The sequence below is a fragment of the Adiantum capillus-veneris genome, chromosome 11, assembly GCF_014529385.1.
Source record: "Adiantum capillus-veneris isolate H3 chromosome 11, ASM1452938v2, whole genome shotgun sequence".
Taxonomy (NCBI): domain Eukaryota; kingdom Viridiplantae; phylum Streptophyta; class Polypodiopsida; order Polypodiales; family Pteridaceae; genus Adiantum; species Adiantum capillus-veneris.
In genome coordinates this window covers 68,258,740-68,276,130 of record NC_140941.1, presented here as the reverse complement: position 1 = coordinate 68,276,130, position 17,391 = coordinate 68,258,740, and positions in this window count along the sequence as shown.

Below are 17,391 nucleotides of genomic sequence, written 5' to 3'. Positions count from 1 at the left end.
GTGAAGTCGCAGGCCACCGACAGCAAGAACAAGTAGGGGGGCGATGGCGATGGAGACGCGGCAGCAAAGGACTCGACCCAGTGGAGGTCACTCAACGCAGGATTACGAGAGCTGGGCAAGGGGAAGAGCGCAAAAAATGCAAGGGCGATCAGCGTCTGACTCTAAATGCAGGATCACGAGAGCTGGCCAAGGGGAAAGGTGCAAAAAAGGCAAAGGCGATGGCGAATGCAAGGGCGATCGGCGTTTGACTCTAAACGCAGGATCACGAGAGTTGGCCAAGGGGAAGGGCGCAGAAAAGGCAAAGGCATGAGAGCTGGCCAGGCAAAAGGTGCGAGATGGAGATGGAGATGGCGACTGCAAGGGCGATTGGCGTCTGTCTGACCCTTAACGGTCACTCAAAAAGGCACGTGGGCTGCGCTCTCAAGGACAACCAGTATTAAATGGTATCAGATTCCCATGCAGTACGATTTACCAACCGCAATCTCACGCATAAGTGAAGTTGTCACCCTCCCCGAGGTAAGCATTCTAAGTTGAGGCATTACCCCCGCCAAACATCTCAAGTTTCAACTGTTCTGCCTCTTTTCGCGTCCTCTACTGTGCATCATTCTAATTAACTCTACCCCCATCGACGCCACGCGGTAAGCAAACTCCATCACCTCTTACTCTCGCGCATCCTCCTTCTCTTACTGTTGTTCTGCAGTGCTTCAGCGACGCGAAACTCTACACACAGTGAAGAGGTATGCTACTTACTACCCTTCTGCGCACTTGTATTTTGTGTAGTTGGTCAGTACCAAGCGAATAAGGTAAGGTCACTTAGTCCGAACAGCCCTATTCACTTGGTACAGACCAAAAGAAAAGTTTAGTGATGTCTGGTAGTACAGAGGTAGATACTAAGCAAATAAGGGGAAGGTAACCCCTGCTTGTTATGGATTTAGGGTTTTCCTTGCCAAATACGCCTTTAGATTTCGGTCCCGTGCGCTATAATTTGCTGTAGTTGGTCAGTACCAAGCGAAGAAGGTAAGGTCACTTAGTCCGAAGTGCCCTATTCGCTTGGTCCTGACCAAAAGAAAAGTTAAGTGATGTCTGCTAGTACAGAGGTCAATACTAAGCAAATAAGGGGAAGGTAACCCCTGCTTGTTGCGGATTTAGGGTTTTCCTTGCCAAATACGCCTTTTGATTTAGGTCCCGTGCCCTTTAATTTGCTGTAGTTGGTCAGTACCAAGCGAATACGGTAAGGTCAACTGGTCCGAAGTGCCCTATTCGCTTGGTACTGACCAAAAGAAAATTTAAGTGATGTCTGCTAGTATAGAGGTCAATATTAAGCAAATAAGAGGAAGGTAACCCCTGCTTGTTGCGGATTTAGGGTTTTCCTTGTCAAATACGCCTTTTGATTTAGGTCCTGTGCCCTTTAATTTGCTATAGTTGGTCAGTACCAAGCGAATACGGTAAGGTCACCTGGTCCGAAGTGCCCTATTTGCTTGGTACTGACCAAAAGAAAAGTTAAGTGATGTCTGCTAGTACAGAGGTCAATATTAAGCAAATAAGGGGCAGGTAACCCCTGCTTGTTGCGTATTTAGGGCTTTCTTTTGCAAAATACGCCTTTTGATTTAATAAGAAAGAAACAAAATTACAACTGAACACCGAGTTTGAGTTAGAAAACACTTCAGACTTTACAAAGAGTGGCCTATTAATTTCCGGGGGGTTTAGGGTTTAGGGTTCACAACCAGCTTATCTCTTCGCAAAGCATGTTTGCAAAGTTAATGGACTCCTCATATTTACTGGCTAGCTCAAGCACGTCATCCTTCATTTCCTGAAGCCAATTAATGATTGCCTCCATAGAGCTATTCTCGGTGAGCAATCGCTGCATGTCTTCAGGCCTTCTTGCTTCTAGAGAGTTTTTAAGGATTGAGACCCTCTGCCTGACGATCAGCATTTGCTGCAGCATCCTGCACAAAGTATTTAGCAAGTAAGCTCTTCAAACTACGAGCTTGGAAATTGGGAGCGGAAAGCAAAGAATTACCAGCAACTTACCTCGAGAATAGACTCCCGTGTTGACAGGAGCCACTCCCGAGCTGTGTCGGACGAGAACACTAAAGGTAACATCGGGGGAGGGCCAAGGGGGGACCTCATGAGGAGGGCCCAGATGCGGTGTTGCTGGCGCTGCGGGAGTATACCTTGGAAAGGCATCGCCACTATCCTAAGCTTCTTTTAGTTGTTCTGCGAAACCCTGAGGGAGGTTCTGAAACAACTGCTTCTTAAATAGACCTTCAAACAAGGCTAAAAAGCAGAGCCTGGGCATGAGGTTTTATGAGAGGGTGGTACTGCCATGAGGTTTCATGAGAGGTGGACGTGGGAGAGAGAATCAATGTTATCATCCCCCCGATATTAGGGGAGGTGATCGGAGGGAACGACATGACAGTTAGAACCGCATCGATTTAAGATCTCCTTCACATTGCTTGTAAACCTGTTCGCTTGCTTGTACACTTTTTGAGGTCACCACTCAGCGAATAAGGTATTTTTTTGCAGGGGCTGCAAACCTGTTCGCCTGGCAGTGATCCCAGAAAATGTAAGTGATATCTGCTATTACTATTATTGAAGTCACTACCGAGCGAATAAGGCAAGGCAAACTGTTTCCTATGCACCTATTCGCTCGGTAGTGACCTCAGAACATATAAGTCATGTCTAACATTACTATTTTCTGAGGTCACTACCGAGCGAATAAGGCAAGGCAATTCTTTCCTATCCATGTTTCCACTTGGTACTGACCTTTCCTTAAATCTGAAGTCCCTTGTGCTGACAAATGAATTGTCTTTTGGTGTTAATTTGTAGAGATGCCTCGTGTTAAGGCTTGCTCTAGGAGGGCAACAGGTGAATCTTTGAATGCTTAAGCAAGAAGACGCCGATATGAGGCGCATAGAGGTGTACTTCAAGAGCTGTGCAGGATAGAATGACACGTTCAACCTGCTATTCCACGTTTCCCTTTCCAGCGAGTAGTGTGGGAGATTTGCGAGTAGTGGAGAGTCGGCATGTGATGGGCCAGCAGTGCACTCCTCTGCCTTCAAGAAATTGCTGAGGATTACCTCGTGGAATTCTTTAGCGATGGATATATCGTGGCTGCCCATGCACACCGGGTCACTATCATGCCGCGGGATTTTGATACTCTTCGTAGGCTTCGTTTCCGCTACGATGGGTTGTTTCAGCCAGTACCAATCCGGGATAGTAGAACCATGGATATTCTCAACATCCTCCCTCTCCATCCTCGTGCACGACAGACAGAGCCGTCTAGGGCTAAAACAAACAGCAGGAGGACCCGATCACGGTGTCAGGAGTTTTTTGGAGCAAGGGATTGCACATATGTACATACACATACATGGTGCATCGAATAAAGGATTGCCCAATTTCCATAGCCAGGTGGTTACGTGGGGCCCACGTGTGTACATGTAGGACAGGGTCTACATAGTGCAACAATTTTCACTATTATCAGTACCAGTGTGTTTTTTCTACAATAAGGAGGAGTTGGTAGCACGTAAAACTTCTCGAGTAATCTATTCGTGGGCCGACGACATGAGGTAAGCAGGTGCGTCAGATGGCATCGAGTGGCGTCAGGAGGTCGAACGGGGTCAATACTTGCACGCGGAGAAGTACGGACACGACGTGGGTGTTTTCTTGTGATACTTATGCAGAAAGGTCATCAAGAGGACCATATTTTGGGGACACTTCACGTGGTTGCAATACGCATTATTGGAAAAAGTTGAGTGCCAGGTGTGCGGATGATGCAAAAAGGTGACAACTATGCACTGCGGGGTCAGTTTTTGGCGTGTTCGGGGTCCGCTTGAGGTCATCTAAAAGGCCAAGGGTGCCCAACTAATAAAGCTAATTGCGGGAACTGAAAAAATAGAGAAAAAGACCAGAAAAAACGTGGAGAAGAGAGGAGGAACAGCCGCAAGTGTGTTTTTGCTGTTTTTAGAGCATTTTTTGGCCCTAAACTGCTCATCCGAGGTCGGATTTGAGCACTGTGACATTGTAGGGTGGGGTTTTTGGGCATTCCGGACGCAATGGCACTGTCCATTTTGCCAAATTCCTCACAGATTTTCTACTGTTTTTCTCTGTAATCTTCTCCGGTGAGTGAAGCCTCTGCTTAACTTTGTGGTTGTATCTTGTGTATTTCCTCAATACTGTGTAAACTATTTGCCCCATTGGTGTTGGGCTGAGCTTCATTGAGTCTAAACAACATCAATTTTCCTCCTTTGAGCTGAATTGAGAGTGTGTGTGTGAGTGTGTATGTGTGAGTGTTGAGTGGGCAAGTGCCAAATCTCTCTCTTCTCACTCCGTCTGTGTGTTTCCTGTCTCGGCCAGGCTGGTTGTGTAAGCCGCGTGGTGCCCCATAATGTGTGTGTGTATCATCCCAAGAGTGTGTGTTGGGTCATTATAGAGGCATTGTGTGTGTTTCCATCCCGCTCACATTCTTTTGGCGCCCCCACGGAGGATCTTCTTCGAGTACCTTCTGCTTCGAGATTCAAGCTTCGAGATTCGGGGTTACAGGTTACAGGTTACAGGGACAGGTACAGGTACAGGTACAGGTGGTTCACACAGGTACAGGTAGCTGGAGTACAGTGATATACTAGCAGTGATGTCACTTGCAGTTGTTGTGGGTATGCATCACTTGGCGCCTATTTGAGCGCATTGTCTGCTGGATTGTACGTTACTTGTGGAAACTGCCATTGTACGCCTTTGTGGAGCCATATTTGGTTTTATTTGGCAGTCCCAGCCATTTCTGAGACTTGTTCTGGAAGATAGTCATTTCTGAGACTTGACTATATGCGATTTGCATTAGCCTTCGTGTGAGGGTCGATAGTGTGAGGTTTTATTAAGCTGGGGGATTCTCAAATGTGAGATCCTTTCGGTGATACAGGTGGCTGGAGCACCCTTTTCGTGACCTCTTTATAGGCTATGTACTAGTGATTCCTACTTGATGCTCGAGTTCTATTGTTGGCAGTCTATGCTTACACATACAGCCTATATTTTGGGTTCTTACTGCTCTACTTCTGGGGAAACTCTGTCGAAATTTTCCCAAGTTATGATGGCTGGTTTTTGGTCTTTTAAGCCATTTATGCTGTTATGCTGCCAAAATTCTGGCAAAATCAGAGGATAAGTCAGGTGTGCCTTCTTGGGAGCTACATGGTTTGCTTTAATGGATGATCAAAATGGCCCTCAATTCACTCCTTTTCATTTAACTCAAAGAATCCAGATAAATGTTCATGTGTCCAGGAATATATTTTTTTAGCAGCGCATAGTCTTTATGTTCGGGCCAAGAAGATTACGAGAGATCCTGGAATATCCTTTGCCTGTTGTAATTCCAATGATCAACTATGAAAACTCATTTGATGTGCATGTGTTTGTCCTTATCTAAAGTTGAGCTCCATTGAGGTTTCTGGGGATTGAATCAATCAAAAGTTGTGGGTTCTTGCACGTGTGTTCGAAGGGGTTCTCAAAGCATTATAACTTGGGTAGCCATGGCTTTCTCTTATCCGGAGTTTCATGGAAGAAGTGATAAAGATGTGGAAGAATTTTTGGAAAAGATGGAGGTTGCCTGCATTAGCAACCAAATTCATGACCCTGCGCAGATGTTACGCCTTCTCCAAATTTGTTTCAAGAGTGATGCATGAGTTTGGTCTAAAGCATTTGAAGAGGAGTTGTGTGTGGCTGATCCACTTGTAAGGTTGAGTTGGGACAATCTATGACATGGGTTGGAAGTGGAGTTTGTGAAGATAGAAGATCCTAACAAAGTGTAGCAAGAAGTACAGGCTTTGGTGCAAAAGGAAGGTGAGCCAGTAGATGCGTACATACGTAAGTTCTCATTCGCATGGGAGCGAATGTGCAAGGCCTTAGCACCACAGGTACCCCCGCCTGACATGATGAAGAAGGGCAGGTTCTTGGCTGGTCTTTGGGAGAATATACGTTGGAGAGTGGAGCTAAAGAAGCCTAGGACATATGAAGATGCACTAGAGGTAGCAAGGAACAAAGAGTGGAAGTTGAGGAAAATGAGCCAGTTAGGGGTGGAGTCTTTGCCCATGAGGTCTGAATTTCAGCCTATAGAGTCTTTACAAGGTCGCATGTCAGGGGTTCATCATGAACCAGTGGTTCCTGTTACTACTCAGGTTATGCCAGCAGTGGTCACTACATCGGTGCAAGATGATGGGCTAAGGCAAGACATGAGGCAAGTGGTAGATTTGATGAAGAATCTCAGCCTAAACATGCTAGGTCAAGTGGGAAATAATCGAGGTCGAGGGAGGTTTGCAAATCAGCCAGGAGGTGAAGAAAGGCCTAGGAATGGTGTTGGACAAAGAAATGGTAGGTTTTGGAGGCAGACGCCCACATGTTATAATTGTGGAGAGTTGGGTCACATCAGCCCTCAATGTGATAAGCCACCAAGGATGGGGGGAGACATGTATCCATTGCCAAGACAGGTGCTAACTAGGTCAAATGATTATGGCATCGAAATTAAGGGAGACGAAGGAACCAGTGGACTGACCCAGGAGGAAAAGGGAAAGACAAAAGTGCTAAGTGTAGTCACCTTGGAGAAGGCATCAAAGCTAGAGGATACATTAGTGATGCCTATTGGGAAGAGGACCATAGAGGATAAGGAAGGAAGAAGTGCCCCAGGTCCTAGTAAGAAGAAAGGAAAGAGCCATGAAGACGAGGATGTCAAGGCCAAGAGAAAAAGGAGAGCTCGTCGAAAGTTTCATGTTTCAGATTTTCCACTAGGGGATGGGAAATTAAGCTATGACTTGAAGGAGGATCTAACAAGCAGGAAGGCAGATGTTACTTTTGGGCAGCTTATACAGGTGGTGCCTAAGCTAAAGCGACAATGGAAGAGGATGGTTAACCCAATGGAGAAAGAGCCAGAGAGAGGTTCAGTAAAGGTGTTGGCAATGGATGAGCTACCAGACATTTGTCCAATAGTAGATGTGTGGCATAAAAGGAAAAATTTGGGACAAGGTTATGTGGATGGCGGAGCCCAAATATGCGCCAGAACACACTCATGCATTGAGAAGATGGGTCTCACAGTGGCTGGGGTGTCAGGTTTTTGGATCAGATTGGCAAACCATCAGAAAGTAAAATTTTTGGGTGTTGTAAAGAGCTTAGAAGTGGAGGCATATGATGCAAAGGCAGTGGTTGATTTTCATGTGATGCCAGCAGGGTTGGGAGCATATCCTATTATAATGGGCAGACCATGGTTACGTGCAGTGGGAGCTGTTCAAGATTGGTGACATGGTACGATTAGCCTCTATGGAAAGACAGGTACCAAGAAGCTTTATAATATGGACACAAGGAAACGATTAGAGGAGCTTTATGAAGATGAGGATGAGTCTAGTGATGAAGACTCTTCCACGGTGACAGATGAGGACAGTGATAGCACTACCAGCAGTGATGAGGATGCTGATGTTGCATTTATTTTGATGGACAAAGAAATCCAGGAGTTTGGTTTAGTTGCATTTACGAATGAGGTTGAAGATGAAAGTGAAGGGCCTTATGAAGTGATTGAAGGGCTGATGCAAACCAAGGTTGAGTTGTCAAAGAAGCAGGAATTGATGACACAAATGATCAGTGGAGACCTCTCAACTATGGATAAGGAGATATATTTGCACATGCTGGCTAGTTTTCTTGATTTGTTCATTACTTCATATAAAGAGATCAGAGGGCTGAAGGGTGAAGAGATGCATATAGAGCTGAAAGAAGGTGCTAAGCCAGTACGGCAAAGGCTAAGAATGATGGGTCAAGAGCAAATGGAAGCCTTGCGAGAAGAGGTGGACAAGTTATTGAAGGCAGGGTTCATAGTCCCTGTGGAGACCAGAGAATGGGTGAGTCCAGTTGTAGTCAGTCCAAAGAAGGATGGGAAGTGGAGAATTTGTGTAGATTTTAAACCCTTAAACCCAGCCACTAAGAAGAACCCATATCCTCTTCCATTCATCGATCAGATCTTGGATTCAGTGGCAGGTTATGAGAGGTACAGTGTGTGCGATGGTTTTTCAGGCTATTTTCAATTGAAGATTGCTCTTATAGACCGCACAAAGACCACTTTTATTACGCCATGGGGCTGCTAATACTACACAGTATTGCCATTTGGGTTGTCAAATGGACCTTCCTTCTATCAAGAGAGAGCAAATTGGGTGTTGGAACCATTCATTGGTAGTTGTGTTAAAGCTTTTATGGATGACTTCTGTGTTTATAGCAGTAGGGCTGAACACCATGAGAAGCTGCAGATGGTATTGGCTCGATATGATGAATGTGGAGGACAACTAAATCCAAAGAAATGTCATCTAGCACAGCCAAGGGTGAAGTTATTGGGCCATATGGTGTCAGAAAATGGCATTGAGGCTGATCCAAATAAGGTAAAGTCTATTATTCTTCTTCCATCACCTACAAGTACGAAGCAATTGGCAACTTTTATACACAAAGTGAAGTACATGGCACGGTTTATTCCATTGTCTTCGCAGCTTCTTTATCCATTACAGCAAGTGGCAAAGAATGATCCATTGCAATGGGATGACAAGTGTGAAGAAGTGTTTCAAGAGGTGAAAGCGGTGTTAGGGGGGTTGTCAGCCATGCAGGCTCCTGATTGGGAGAAAGTGTTTTATGTAAATCCATCAGTAGGGGATGATGCCATTGGAGCCATGCTATTGCAAAAGGGGAAGGGCAACCATTATATGAGGCTAGTGTATTGTGCAAGCCGAGTGAAGTTGGTAGCGGAGAGAAAGTTCTCGAAAGTAAAGCTAGTGATGGCCAGTGTAATATTTGCTTGTCGACGATTTCATCATTACTTGCTACCACGGCCTTTTGTTTTCTTGATGAGTTATGCCTTTTTGCCATAGTTAATTAATGGTACTAACATGTCAAATGTGGTGAAGAAATGGGTAATTGAGCTGCAAGAGTTTGAGTTCTCTTTTCTAGTGGAAGATAGTACAAGGGCTACCCTAGCTGATTTGTTGACCTACAAGGAGAATCCCCTTATTGTTAAGGAAGAGGTGGTGAGAAAGGTAGTTGAAGAAGTGCCACAGATCATCAATGCACATGTGTTGTTCTTTGATGGTTCATACAGAAAGAGCCATGATGCAGCTTCAGGGGGTATAGCACTTTATGATCCAGAGGGGAAGCTAGTATGCAAGAGAGGGTTCAAATTGGATGCTCATAGTAACAATGAGGCTGAATATGCTACTCTGGAAGCCGGATTACACATTTGTTTGAAGCATGGGGTTCGAAGGTTGAGCATAAAAGGCGATGCCTTGTTAGTGGTGAAGCAAGTGCTGGGTGTGTGGAAGAGCAAGAACACCTCATTGAAGGAAATGTGCTTCAGAATTAAAGGCCTGTTAAAAAAGTTCGAAGCATGGATCATCAGACACATTGAACGTGCTCTAAATGGAGAGGCACATGAAGCAGCTCAAGGCATGATTGGGGAGCTATTTGTGTTGAGGACCACTTTACCTCTTTATCATGGCCGCGAAAGTTTGGCTCAAGAAGAGGAGTTTTTGCTAACAGGAATCATTCCAAAGGAGATTCAGAAGTCTAAGAAGTATGGTTTTGAGCATAGAGCATACAAGTACAAATTGATTGGTGATGTCTTATACATGAAAGGGGCTGATCTCGTGTTGAGACGTGTACCTTGGTGGGAGGAGCTTTATAGAGTGTTGGAAGAGAATCATGAAGGCGCATGTGGTGGACATTTTTCTCTAAAGATCACCTTGCATAAGATTTTGCACGAGGGGTATGTATGGCCTAGTTTTCACAAGGATGTTCACCATTGGTGTAGGTCTTGCAATAGGTGTCAAGCATTTGGGAAGAGAGTGTTGAAGCCAAAGCTACGAAAAACCATTATGGCGTTTGATGTGTTTGAAAAGTGGGGGATTGATGCAATAGGCCCGTTACCTATCACAAGCAAGGGCAAAAGCTATATTTTGACTGCGGTGGACTATCTCTCTAGATGAGCAGAGGCTATAGCAGTAAAACAGATCACTGCAAAGGATGTGGCAAAATTTGTGTATGATGAAATATGTTGCAATTTTGGGGTGCCACTGGAGCTACTTTCAGATAAGGGGCCTGGCTTTAGAGCTAAACTGCTAGATTTTTTATGTGCAAAGATATAGATTAGGCATCAGCATACCACTCCTTATTACCCACAATGTAATGGCTTAAATGAAATATTCAATGGTGAGTTGGTACAGATTCTTTCGAAAGTGACAGAGCACCAAGGAAAGAATTGGGATTTGGAATTGCCTAGTGCATTATGGGCTTACCGTACTTCGGTGAAGACAGTGATCCGAGCCTATCACACATTTTTGTTTATCATATTTTGTTGGTTTTCCTTGCTTCTAGAGGTTTACAATAAAAGAAAGAGTGAGAACAACCTCTTGGAAAAAATTTTAAAAAAATGATTTTTTCTTGACTAGTTCACCGGAGGTGAAAGGTAGAGGGAGAACCTAGTGGTAAAGGGAAGGGAAAATATGTAAATGTGAAAAGAAAAGATATGATGTGGTTTTGGAGCCATGCACCCATGATTCAAGGGTCATGAGTGGCTCATATCATCATGGCTTTGGAGCCATATGATGATTCAAACAAATGGGACCCAAGTGGAAGACTTGGTAAAGGAAGAAACCATACACATGATTTTGCTGAATTTTAAAAAAATACTTCCACTCCGATCCAAGAAAAGTTGTCTTCATCAAAGTTGTAGCTGATGAGCTGGAGATTCTGGCCATATTTTTTTTATAATTTTTGCATCTACGATCTAGGAGATATGGCCAAAATGGTGGACGCCAGTTTTTTCAACTGTGGTGGAGACCACCCCCTCTACCTTTACACACACACACCCTTCCTTTTCCACATTGAGACCTTCTCTAAAATCAGCCATTAGTCTTCTCACCCTCCTCTCCTTCCTCCTCTCTCTCAAGCTCAAAAACCCATAAAAATTCCTCTTCTAATCACCTCTCAAGTCATGCTTAATCTTGTTGTAATTCATAAGTCCTCATTCAACCCCTTTCTATTATTACTAGATATGTATTGATTTTATGTAGATTCTTTACATTTTAAAATAAGGAAGCTCTTGGACTCAAGCTATGGAGGAAGGAGTGAAGACAACACAAGTGATGATGGAGCTAATTGGTCAACAAATCACTTGGAAGGAGCTTCTTCATTGGTTGAATGTCCCTAATCAAGCTTCATTTGTACAAATTACACTTGGATCTTAACCTCACTCCTAATCACTCTCTTTCCTATATAAAGAGGCCTTCCCCTTTGTAATTTCAAGCCTCCCTCAGCCCCATTGAGCCTTTGTATCACTCACCATGAGCCCATAAGCTCATTCATTCACTCTATTCTTGCACATCCTAAAGTGCAAATTGTTTCATGCTAGTAACCTCTCCTCTTCTTACTTATGTTAATTAAGAGAAATGTTTTATATGTGTGTGAGAATGCTTGATGTGATCTTGGCTAATCCTTGAGTGATTGTTTGGTAATCTATATGCTATTTGTGTTGGGAGTGTTTGAAGTCATCCATTCCTTGTACACACACTACGGTTAATGCTTCATTCATAGTGATCTCTCTCTCTCTCTCTCTCTCTCTCTCTCTCTCTCTCTCTCTCTCTCTCTCTCTCTCTTTGTGTAGCGGTCCTAGTCCACGCTTCCAAGACTAGGTGGTGCCCTCATCTCATTTCCCTTGTGGCGCAATGGAGTTTGTTTTGGTGTAGAGGCCGCCATTCCAAATTTCCTTCGTCATAAATTGGTGCCTCCACTGAGGAATTCTCAAGCAGCGCTCTATCAATCCTATGAAGGAAGATCCATCAAATTCTCCGAGACTTCCACTATGGTCACCCCTAGAAGCTCGAGAAAAGAAGCGTCTTTATCGACAAACGGCACGTATGCGGGTAAAGAGAGTTAACTACACACACCCTTCTTTGCTTCAAGGAAAATCTTGTAGTCATCAAGTCCCTAGGTCAAAAAATTGTGTTGAGTGCTTTGTGGCTAGTGTGAAGACACTTCCTTTGAAGCCTCGACTTCAGGTGGTGAAAGCACTCTCAAACTCAAGAATTAACAAGTTTTTGGAGGGGGAGCTACACATCAATGGGGTGCGGTATTGGCAAGAGGCTACATATGGTGATGCACTCCAACTACTACTAGCAAGAAGGCTCAAGGTGGTCGAGAGGGTAGCCATCGAACCCTATGAACTCTACAAAGCTGAAGATGGTCACACCAAAGCTAGGCTAATCACTGGTGAGCAAATTCTTCGCATCTCTCAAATAGTGGGATCCAAGAGAGCTCAACTTCAATGAAGTGCTTCATGGAAGTTTGTAATTAATGCACCAATGAATAATCCCATTTTCTACAACTTTCAATCAGTTCAGAATATTAGGGTGAATGTGCGCATTGATAGAAAGATTTTTTTCCAACAAAGATTGGTCTTCTATTTTGGAGCTGAGAGGTTGAGAGAGATATTGTTGTCCCCTGACCCTATAATATTTCCTATTTTGGAGTATAATGTATCTTTTGATGTTCACATCTTCATCTTGCTTTAAGCATACTCCATGAATCATAGGGATTTATATGGACCTTTCCAACCTCTTGCTAGACAAACTGTGCATATAATAGCTAGCACAAAGCTTAGGTTCCAAAACATCATAAGGGACTTACTAGGCCCTCGTCGTCTAGCTCAGATTAATGCATCTATCAATCCATTTATTCTACCCTTAATAAGATATGATTTGGGCCTAGACGTTTTCATCTTTGTGCTGTATTGAGGAAGGCAACCCACTTTTATGATGGCTTTCCCAAATTTTTTTGGGCGTAATGGGGAAAATGCTGGGGATTTTTTGGATAACTTGGAGATGGCTTTCCTTGTCTCTGGGAGGGATGACGAAGCATTGAAATTGAGAGCTTTTCCTTTGGTGCTCAAAGAAGAAGCTAGGGTATGGTTCCAGGCTCTAGATCCAACCCAAAGAATTGATTGGGAGGGATTGAAGGTGGCTTTCCTACGAAGATTTCAACGAGCCAATTCGGCAAAAGAACTATGGCAACGGCTTCTGTCCCTTCATCAAGTTGACCCTCATGGTTATGCAACCTATGAGGAAGGTTTTTTGAAACTTTGGGGCCAATGGTCAGACTCACTAAACCCTGGTGAGCGAGCTCCCAATTGCCTCCAAAAGGATCGATTTATCTCAGGTTTGTACCCCTTGCTAAGGGAGAAGGTAAAGAGCAAATTTCCAAATGCTTTTGAAGATGCCTTAAGAATTGCTAGGGAAAAGAATAGAAAGATTCTCTATCAAGCCCAAGCTGGCCAGCTAGCTTTGGGAGGCAATATCACAACTATGGAAGCTTCTCACATACCTCCAAATGTGCCTAATGCACCAGACCTCAATAGAGGTCAACAAGAAGATATGCTCCAACAAATAAACAATCTCACAAACCAGCTAGAGGGGTTGAGAGTAAATCTTGTGCAGGGTGCAAGAAGGCCTATTGAGGGAAATGGTGGGAATCGGCCACCAATGCGACGTCAAGAAAGGGAAATTTTGTGTTACAATTGTGGGGAAATTGGCCACGGCATGTATAATTGCCCTCATCCCAGAAGATATGACTACCCTGTCAGAGGTCCTCGACAACAAGTAAGTCCACCCCGTGCTAGAGCTCAAGCACAAGAGCAACCGCAACCTCAAATTTTGCAGCCACCTCATGCTCAAGCTCAAGCCCCTGCTACTCAACCAAATGTGAGCATCATAAGGATGGAGGAGGTCCTCAAGGGCAGAAGCAACCAGGAAGAAATAGCTAAAGGGAAGATGAAGATAGATGAAGTGGCTACAATGCCTATCAAACGTGTGCGTGTCCCAGAAGAAGTAGGTAAAGAAACAAGCAAGGATGCAAGCAATGAAGCAAGTACATCTCGGGCAGCTAAAGATGAAGCCAAGAAGAGAAAGACCCGTACTAGGTCTCAAATTGACATCTCTGATTTCCCTATGGGATCTCGGACACAACCTTATGACTTGACAGCTGATGTGAGTTCTCAAGGACCAAAGATTACTTGGCCACAACTACTTCATATCTCCCCAAAGCTTCGACGACAATGGTCAAAAATGGTGAGCACGAGGGCAAAGCGAAGTAAGCTAGTAAGTGTAATCAAAGCATATGGTCTCAAGGATATAGTGCCTTTGGTGGAGGCTCAAATCAAGGGACAACGTATTCCAAAAACTTACATTGACAGTGGAGCAGAGGTTTGTGTCATGACAGAAAAGCTAATGCATCAATTGGGTTTAGAGGTAATGGAATCATCAAACTTCAGGGCAAAAATGGCCAATAATGTCTCTGTCACTTGTGTGGGTGTAGTGAAAGCTTTGAGAGTTTCTGTTTTTGGAATCACTACAGAGGTTGATGCTTATGTGATGCCAGTAAAGGGAGAAGGATACCCCCTTATTTTAGGACGACCTTGGCTCATGGGTATAAGAGCTAGGCAAGATTGGGCAACAGGAGACTTGGAGTTGAGGCCTCGCATGGGTGGCCATAGTCGGAAGGTGGTTTATAACCTAAAGAATGGGCGACAAGAGAACCTTGAACTAGAGACGTCAGCTGATGAGTGGAGCTCAAGTGGATTCTCCTCATCTATGGACGAGGAAGAGAGTTCAAGTGAAGAGAGTGATAGCACTCTCGAAGTCATGGGCGTCACCATAAAGGAAACTACCTCATCAGAAGGCAACCCTAGGATCCAAATGGAGAATGTGTGGGATGCCAGCCTAGAGGAGATGTTATCCAAGGATATAAAGGAAGAAGAAAAGGAGGGTTATGTAAATGTTCTCAAGAAGCATGCATCATTGTTTATTTCTGATTACACTCACATTACAGGTGTCACTGCAGTGAAGCATCATATCCATCTAAAAGAAGGGAGCAAGCCAGTAGTACAAAAACTAAGAAGATTAGGAGTTGTGCAACAAAATGCACTGTTGTCTGAGGTGAAGAGACTCTTAGAAGCAGGATTCATATACCCAGTAGAAGATTCAGAATGGGTCTCCCCAGTAGTGGTGAGGCCAAAGAAGAATGGTAAATGGCGAGTGTGCGTGGATTACAAGCCACTAAATGCTGCAACAAAGAGGGACCACTTCCCTCTCCCATTTCAAGATGAGATTCTAAATGAAGTAGCAGGCCATGAGAGATACACAGTGTGTGATGGCTACTCTCGCTACTTTCAAATACGCATTGCAGAGGAGGACCAGAAAAAGACTACTTTCATCACACCATGGGGATGTTTTGCATTCCGAGTCATGCCTTTTGGTCTCACCAACGCTCCAGCCACCTTTCAACGATTCATGAACATGGTCTTCCAACCTTACTTTGGTAAGTCCATAAGGGTTTTCATAGATGACTTTTGTATTTACAGCTCCAAAAGTATGCATCTCGGCAAGATTGATGAAGGATTTACTCGTTTAGCTAAGCTGGGTGGACAACTAAACAAGGACAAATGTCACATTGGGGAAAGCAAGGTTACACTATTAGGGCATGTAGTGTCCATTGATGGAATCGAGGTAGATCCTGAAAAGATAGAAACATTGCTAAATCTACCTTCCCCAACTTCCATCAAACAATTAATCTCCTTCTTGCAAAAGCTAAGATATTTGAGTAGATTCATACACTTACTCTCCCAAGTGATATTTCCTCTACAACAGCTGACTCGTCAAGAGACGCTTGTTTGGAGTGAAGAAAGTGAAGGGCATTTTAGAGAGATTAAAAAAATGTTAGGGTCACTCCCTATAATCCTCCAACCTTGTTGGGAAGAAACATTCTTTGTAAACCCTAGTGTGGGAAAAGAAGCCATTGGTGCTGCCCTCCTACAAAAAGATCCAAAAACATCCTTTATGAGGCCCGTGTATTTTGCTAGCCGCCTCATGGAAAGCACAGAGAAGGCCTACACCCTGATGGAACAGCTAGTGTTAGCTCTCATGTTTGCGGTAACCAAATTTCGTCCATACTTGCTGCCGAAGAGGTTTGTAATTATCACTGTGGAGGATATTTTTCCCTATGCACTACAACATATGGAAATCTCTGACAAAATAGCAAAGTGGGTGGTACGACTTCAAGAGTTTGATTATACAATACAGGTTGAAAGAACAACTCGAGCATGCTTAGCCGACATTTTAACAAACAAGTGCTATGAAGGAGTGAGAACAACCTCTTGGAAAAATTTAAAAAAAAAGATTTTTTCTTGACTAGTTCACCGGAGGTGAAAGGTAGAGGGAGAACCTAGTGGTAAAGGGAAGGGAAAATATGTAAATGTGAAAAGAAAAGATATGATGTGGTTGTGGAGCCATGCACCCATGATTCAAGGGTCATGAGTGGCTCATATCATCATGGCTTTGGAGCCATATGATGATTCAAACAAATGGGACCCAAGTGGAAGACTTGGTAAAGGAAGAAACCATACACATGATTTTGCTGAATTTTAAAAAAATACTTCCACTCCGATGCAAGAAAAGTTGTCTTCATCAAAGTTGTAGCTGATGAGCTGGAGATTCTGGCCATATTTTGTTTATAATTTTTGCATCTACGGTCTAGGAGATATGGCCAAAATGGTGGACGCCAGTTTTTTCAACTGTGGTGGAGACCACCCCCTCTACCTTTACACACACACACCCTTCCTTTTCCACATTGAGACCTTCTCTAAAATCAGCCATTAGTCTTCTCACCCTCCTCTCCTTCCTCCTCTCTCTCAAGCTCAAAAACCCATAAAAAGTCCTCTTCTAATCACCTCTCAAGTCATGCTTAATCTTGTTGTAATTCATAAGTCCTCATTCAACCCCTTTCTATTATTACTAGATATGTATTGATTTTATGTAGATTCTTTACATTTTAAAATAAGGAAGCTCTTGGACTCAAGCTATGGAGGAAGGAGTGAAGACAACACAAGTGATGATGGAGCTAATTGGTCAACAAATCACTTGGAAGGAGCTTCTTCATTGGTTGAATGTCCTTAATCAAGCTTCATTTGTACAAATTACACTTGGATCTTAACCTCACTCCTAATCACTCTCTTTCCTATATAAAGAGGCCTTCCCCTTTGTAATTTCAAGCCTCCCTCAGCCCCATTGAGCCTTTGTATCACTCACCATGAGCCCATAAGCTCATTCATTCACTCTATTCTTGCACATCCTAGAGTGCAAATTGTTTCATGCTAGTAACCTCTCCTCCTCTTACTTATGTTAATTAAGAGAAATGTTTTATATGTGTGTGAGAATGCTTGATGTGATCTTGGCTAATCCTTGAGTGATTGTTTGGTAATCTATATACTATTTGTGTTGGGAGTGTTTGAAGTCATCCATTCCTTGTACACACACTACAGTTAATGCTTCATTCATAGTGATCTCT